Raw genomic sequence first — 7,585 nt, 5'->3', positions numbered from 1 at the left:
CAGCAGAAGCATTCCCCCATGCATCAAGATGAAGAAATATTGAAGCACAAGAAGGGATGAATGGAAGACATGCATGTACAACGTGGATTGGCTTTTGTGTCTTGACCCTCTGACGAACATCCACTGTATATTGATTTAGATTAGAGAAGAATGTCAAAGCACCCGCACGTGTCTCGACCCAAATCATTGTATCAGACATCTCGCACTGTATATTTTATCATTTCTATCACACGGGGTTTTTGTTATTCTTTCTTTAGTTCGCATTTACTAGACTATGATGGTTTTAATTTCTTGTGTTTTTCACGCATACACTTCTTTGCATTATTCTCTTGGCTTCATTCACACATTTTCACTTTTTTTTAGATGGTTGTGGCATCTACACATGGCCCCCATAGGTGAAGAACAACTGAAAAAAGACGAAAAATGAAAATAACTTATCCTATTTCAAAGAATGGTTACATGGCCACACGTAAAGGAATGATTCAAATATACTCCGAGAAGTCATCAACCAAACAAGCATAATAATGAAATTTTACGATAAAAATAATGGGAGCAGGTCCCCACACATCGCAATGATTTTTTTCAAAAATACTAGTACTTGAGTGTTTTGAATATGAAAAAGGTAAACAACTAAGTTTTCCTAGTTAACAACTATCACAAAGATGTTGTAATTTTTTTTACCCTTACGACATCAATTAATCCCTTGGTTTTTAGCAATTGCAAAGCTGAATGCCGGGAGTGGCCAAGGCGTTGATGCCAGACTTCTACTTCTGCAGTGCTAGATTTGAATCGATGAGAGAAATATAACTCTGGTGAAGTGGGTAGGACATAGAGATCAAACTTGCGTTTCCCTGTCATCATTGCTTGTCTTGTTTTCCATTCCTTAATACAAAAATCAACATTGGAGAACTCACAATTAACAGGAAATTGAATTTTTTGTTAGGTTTGGAACTAATAAGACATCAGTTAGAGGTAAGGCAGAATTTTTTTTTTTATAAGAATCACCAATTGCGAGGATTTTCATAGAAGATCCATCTCCAATTAGCACTGAGATGGAGCCAGAATATTTTCGAATGTTAATTAACACACTTAGCTTACCTATCATGTGTTTGGAACGTAACAGCCCCAAAAATAATATGTGAGTAAGTGTGATCCTAAAAAAATAATAATTATTAATTAAATAATTAATTAAAAAATAAATTATTATTATTAATTTAATAGTATAATATAATATAATAAATTAGTATTATAATATATATATATATATATATATATATATATAGTTACGATTTCAATTCTACTGCGCACTCTCTCTCTCCCTCACCCATCTCCCCCTCTCTTCAATTTCTTTTCCGATTTTCGGCTGAATGAAGAATGTAAAATACTATTGGGTTCCTATCTCAGCCACCAATATTTTAACCGGAGTGGATTTGTGATTAGGGCGTCGTAGGTACCACTTCTGAGATAAGGTAAACTCACTCTCTCTCTTTAATTTCTCCCAAATATTCAGCCAAATTGACGATCAGACATTATCACAGGGTCACGACTTCGATCCTTAGCAAGTTAATCTAAGCATATTCGTGGTTTGGGGATCCTAATCACAAGTCCTATGTTGACCTTATAGGTTACGCTACTCATTATATCTAATGGGTGTTTGAGATTATGTGCAAGAAAATAAATTGATAGATCAGAATGCACATAGAGAAAGTGAAGATTGAAGATCTAATTACTTTACGTTGTAATATATTTCATTTGTGTAATTGGTCTGTAATAGTAATTAGGATTTTTATTTGTAATAATTACACACATCACATGCATGGTCTAATAGGTAAGTTCAAACTGAATCATAACTAAAACTGGACCTAGAAAAGGCCCTAAGACACTCACCATTGCACTTGTATGTGCTAGGCACTTGAATAGGGTGATTGTGAAATGAAACAAAACCGAAATGCACAAAATATGCACCTTTGGTCGACCGACCTGTGCAATTCATTCTGCTTCCGGTCGACCGAACTTGGTCTGGGTTAACCGGTTGACCACAGTTCGGTCGACCGAGCTATGACAGTTCATTTGACCCCGGTCGACTAAATCTCCCTGAAGTCAACATTTTGACTTCCTGGTCGACTGAGCCTTTTTTGTATTGCACCAACCTGGTCAACCGAGTTCCCACATGTGGAAATCCAATGGTCTGGTCGACCGACCAGTTTAGTTCATTCTAGTTCTGGTCGACCGAACCTCGCAAAAAAGGAAAAATTTTTTCGGACATACATGTCCGGTCAACCGAACTGAAAGTTCAATTTTGGTCCGATCGACCGAACCATAAGAACTTCGGTCGACCGAACCCATTATGGTCGACCGGTGCTCTTGGGTTGGACCTATTTTTTTACCGCGGTCAACTCGGTAAAACATGCTTAAAATAATTAAATAATGATTAAATATTTTCTAATAATCTCGACCATATCTTTAATGATTATAATTCTAGGGGAATCTATTTATACCCCTTCATTTGGGATGATTAGTAACTTGATTAGCAAACCCGATTAAGAAATTCTCTCTCATTTTCAAAAATCCTACTAGTCGTTTTTCATACTCTATTCACTCAAACTTACTCTCTACTAGTGCTTAAACTCTCTGTAAGTTGATTGAGTGTTTGTTTTATTATGTTTGCTCTCCTATCTTTGTTGATTGATTCAATATTATAGAGAGCTAAATTTAAGTGTTCTTAAGGGACTTTATTAATAAGTCTCTCCTAAGAAGACTTGTATTAAACTCCTGAGTATTGCATATTGGTTGCAATGTCTTAGGAAGTTCGCATTTGTTTTTGGGTTGCAAAAACTTTTTCAAAACATTCTCAAATATCTTGGGTGATTTATTTTGATATATTGTTGAAAAGATATTTGTTTATGTGAGATTAATCTTTGTTGCAATATTCATTGACTTACATATCATTTTACTGAATACAAAGATTAAATATCTTTTGCAAACCAAGCATATACATTATTTGACATCTATGTGATTGAGATATCTTGCTGATTGATATACTTGAGACTTGCTTGATATCTTTGTGTGAACACGTTGGTTGAATATCTTGTGATACAAAGATTGCTTGTTGACACTCTCATGCACTCATTACATTGATAGCAAATATATTTTAAGAGTTGAAATATTAGACTACACTGAGCTTACATATTAAATCCTATTGTGGTGTTTGTGACTAAGTGTATCTGGGTACATATATGCTTTACACGAAAGCACAATCACTGTACCGATATTCTTTGATTGTTAAATCTAAGTATTTCCAGGCGTGGCCTGAGGGGGCAGTAATCTAGCCCGGTAAGGATTGGTTGTAAAGGTTGAGGTCAACTCTGTGCTAATTAACCTGGTTTGTTTAGGTGTCGCTCCACCCGTTTAAGTGAGCAACTATAGTGGCAATCCTTGTGCTTGTTAGCCAAGGTGGGGACGTAGGCAATTGGCCGAATTTCGATAACATTTCTACGTGTCACCTTTACTTTACTGTTTTCTAGTGCATGTGTGCTTGATTAAATTGCTTCATTTACTTTCTGGTATACATTTACATTACTTGCACTAGATTGACCATAGGGTTGTGAATATACTAGTGTTAGAATATTTACCTAGGGATTAAATTTTGAAAATACCAATTCACCTCCTCTCTTGGGATCACGGTAAAGCTAACATCCTGGGGAATGGTAAGGGGAATAAATTATGTCAAGAATTTTCAAAGATTAACCGATTAAATTAAAGAATATAATTATATGGATATTATGTTGATTTTGATCGAAGTATATGTTGGTTTTAAATTTGAATATATATATTATGAGGTTTAAGATTTTGATGAGTGTTATTAAAGTATGATTTTATTATTTAAATGTTTGGCATGAGATTATTTCCGTTAGTAAAGGTACTATAGCGTAATCACACAGTGGAGGAAGTTTCATGGGTATTAGAGCCAGAGATACATCAAAAGTATCCACAACTATTCAGAGATGCTCGGAGCTAAATAGTTAAGTAGAGTTGTAAGTAAGTGTCAGTTTATATGTACAATGTTTGGAGTAGGTTTTTCTATAGCTTGGTGTATGTTTGGTCTTAGGGAGAGTTTTGTATGGATATTTTAATCTCCCAAAACAGTGAATGTAACCACATTATTCCTCTGCCATAAGTGAGGGTAGGTAATAAATTTGGGATGGGGCCGCGATGTGGGTGGCTACCGACTCTTCCGTAAGGATGAATTGTGAGATAAAGAGGTAGTTGGGATTAGTTAGCAAATTTCGAAGAAAAAATTTTTATAAGGAGATGAGATTGTAGAGATCCAAATAGGAAAATAAGGAAATTAAATAAGAAAGGAAACAGGGGATTTTCAACGGGTTTTGTTGATGAACTCCATGTTCTAGTCGACGAAGGCCCATCTAAGGTTTGTCGCCGAAATTCAAAGCTTCATTGACGAAGAGATCCAGAACGTTTGGAAAAATATTAGGCTTAGGGTTTGTCGACGAGGTCCTTACTTCGTCGACGAATGGCCTTGTGTGGCTCATCGACAAAGGCGCCATTCATCGACGAATTTGACAGGGTCAAGGGGTCTATAAATAGGATATTTTATTTGCTTCTTCATTAAGAAACTTGATTTCTCTCTCTCTCTCTCTCTCTGATTTATCACCGCTTGTTGACAGATTCGAAAAACGGAAGTTACAAGGATCTAGGGGAGATTTTCTACAAGTCTAGCAGGACAGATTTTGATTTGAACATTTTGGGCATTACTCCAAAATTAGGGTAAGTAGGTTTTTAAGGCTTTATGGTTGTTATAGTCTAAAGGGAAGCCTGGGAAATGATTTATATTAATGGTTGCTGATCTAGGGTTTGTATTGATTTATTTGGGGAAAAGGTGGTTTTAGGATTTTGAACTGCAAACGCCATAGGGCGTGGAGTTGGGGATTTTTAGGGGGCTTTCTTGTAAGCCAGGTAAGGGGATTTGTTTTGCATCAGTTAGTTTTTTTGAAATCTGTACCAGTTAAATTGTAGTTTATGATTTCGTGAAAATTAGGGTTTTGGGGTATGGTTCCATTTTTCGTTAAACTTATATATTCTTATTATATTAAAAGTTGGAGATGCTTGAAACCAAGTTTTATGTAAATCGTAGTTTTACAAACTGTTTATTATATTATAGCATATTTAATCAAATGAGTGTGACATGAGATGGTTAATGTGAATGAACTGAACTTGTGGAATATTTGGTATGAAATATGTGTAGACACCCTAATTTTTACCAAGCCTTTTTGAAAAGACCCGGTGTAGTAAAATTGACTTTAAAACTTATTAGAGCTCCGGTTGTTTCAATCTTAAGTTCTTTTCAAAATTAAAGTCTCATTCTCGGAATCAAGATCATTTCAAAATAGTCCTACTATTTCAGGTCGAGTCCCGGTATTCTAGGAAAGGTTTGAGTCCTCTCTGTACTGAGCTTTTACAAAAATCTCTTGAGTTCCAAGATTAATCTCTTTCCTTATTCAACGGTTGCAAAATAAACCAAAAACATGCATTCTTAAAATAAACCCTTTCGGTTTTAAAAGTCAATTTCATCTTTTCAAAATATGTCCCGATGATCCAAATGAATTTTAAATTTTCACTATTAGTCAAGGTCCTTAAGTTGAGTCTTTTTTTTCTTTCATTTTTGAGTTTGAAATCATGCTAGTTGCAAAATTAGAGGTCTCACAACTTCAAAATAATCCTCTCATTAGATGGTATTTACAAAGCTTGGTTTTTAAATCGAGTTTTAAATGTTTAATTTGTGAAATGATATTTTCAAACCTTTTAAATTTGTTGAGTGGATCCTTTAATTTTGGAACCGAGGTTTTTGTTTTGATGCTAAAGTCATGTGTATTATCCTGAGAGTTTTTCTTGAGTCAAAACCAATGTCGAGTCAAAACTAAAAATCATGTATTAGGATGGGCAGGTGGCCCTGGTGAGGTACATGCTCAGGCGGGCAAAAGATAAACAATGGAAAGTTACATATGAAGATGTGAAAAGTACAAAATAAAAGTGTACAGGGAAATGAAAAGATGTACAAGTTAATCTTGCAGGCGAGTTCCCGGGGGTACATACAGGATACATCAGCCAAAAAAAAGAAAGCTAAAAATAAAAAATATATAAATACATAATAAAAATCAAAATGCTCACTTGGCCCATTGCTTGCGATTTACTTTGAATAAAGCATGTGATCACTTGCATGATTCATAGTTGTAAAACATGTGCTTGAGATGAATAATGGATGAATGTGGGGTAGAGGGTGTAGGTTGGAACCGATGAACTCACACACTCTCACAGCTTTATACCCGGGCTTTTCCTCTTAGGATTAGATAGGGGTGTAATAGAGTTTGTCCCTTCGTAGCTAAAGCTTGATGGGACCTGTGAACCACTCCGCTCAGTGCGAGCTTCGTCCAGACCTCTATAAGGGAGGATGAAGTCTCAATCTGAGGACTTGTTGTCAATAAGGATTAGAGCCTAACCACACATTATTTATCCAAAATCCTCTGTTTAGGGTGGAGCCTTAGAGAACCCTGCATATATCTTCCCCAGGGTTGGGACAGAAGCCACATCCTTCTTCACATATGGTAATCCATGACTGTTGTATATACGTTTTGAAATACTTTGTACATCCTGCATCCATGTGAGACATCCATATCACTTGGCCAATGTTTCAAGAAAAGCCTAACTCACTTAAAAGTTAAATTTTTAAAGTACCTTACCCAGGGGAAAATGGATCATTCATGGGATCATTAAGGTTTTTCTTGGAACTCCAGCCAAATGATTGTTTAGGTTGCATTACATGCATGCATGTTCTTCTCCAATAGGCCGGTAATCACTTTCCGGCTTCCTATTAGGCTAAATTAAAATTCAAAATTCCAACATTGAGCCCACCTCTACTCACCCCTACAACATTAGGAGTAAAGCAAAGATCATGGTAGAACAATTGGAAGGCAGAGTCTTGGGAATAGAACAGTGGCAAGAAGAGCCGAATAGTAAGATGAATAAGCTTTTGGACCTAATGATGAGTAAAGGTAAGACTGTGCAAAATGATGAGGAGGATTCAAACCCCACTTATCCTCCGAGATTCACCCTGGTACACGGGCAAACTTTGACACAACCTCCGGTCGCTGTAGAAAATCACCCACCAAACAGCGCTTCATTCATTCCTACCACACTGACGCTAGGAGTCCTAGCAATTGGAGTACCCCCAATAATGCTGACAGATGTAGGGGCAAATAAAATCACAATTGAGTGTCGTTGTGACGTAGTTGAAGAACAGTTAAGGGCCATCGAAGGGTCCAATTCGTTTGGTCTCGTTGATCTGATGGACCTATATTTGGTGCCGAAGATCACTCTACTGCCAAAATTCAAGATGCCAGACTTTGAAAAGTATGACGGAACTCGGTGTCCTCGAGCTCATTTACTGATGTACTTTCAAGCGATGACAGCGTACTCAGATGACAAAAAGCTAATGATGCACTGCTTTCAAAGCAGTTTGAGCGGGTTTGCTATCCGTTGGTACATTCAGTAAGATAAGGCCAGGGTCTGT

Source organism: Malania oleifera, chromosome 2 (assembly GCF_029873635.1).
Source record: "Malania oleifera isolate guangnan ecotype guangnan chromosome 2, ASM2987363v1, whole genome shotgun sequence".
Taxonomy (NCBI): domain Eukaryota; kingdom Viridiplantae; phylum Streptophyta; class Magnoliopsida; order Santalales; family Ximeniaceae; genus Malania; species Malania oleifera.
The sequence above is the reverse complement of the archived record's forward strand: the minus strand, read 5'-3'. Positions refer to the sequence as shown.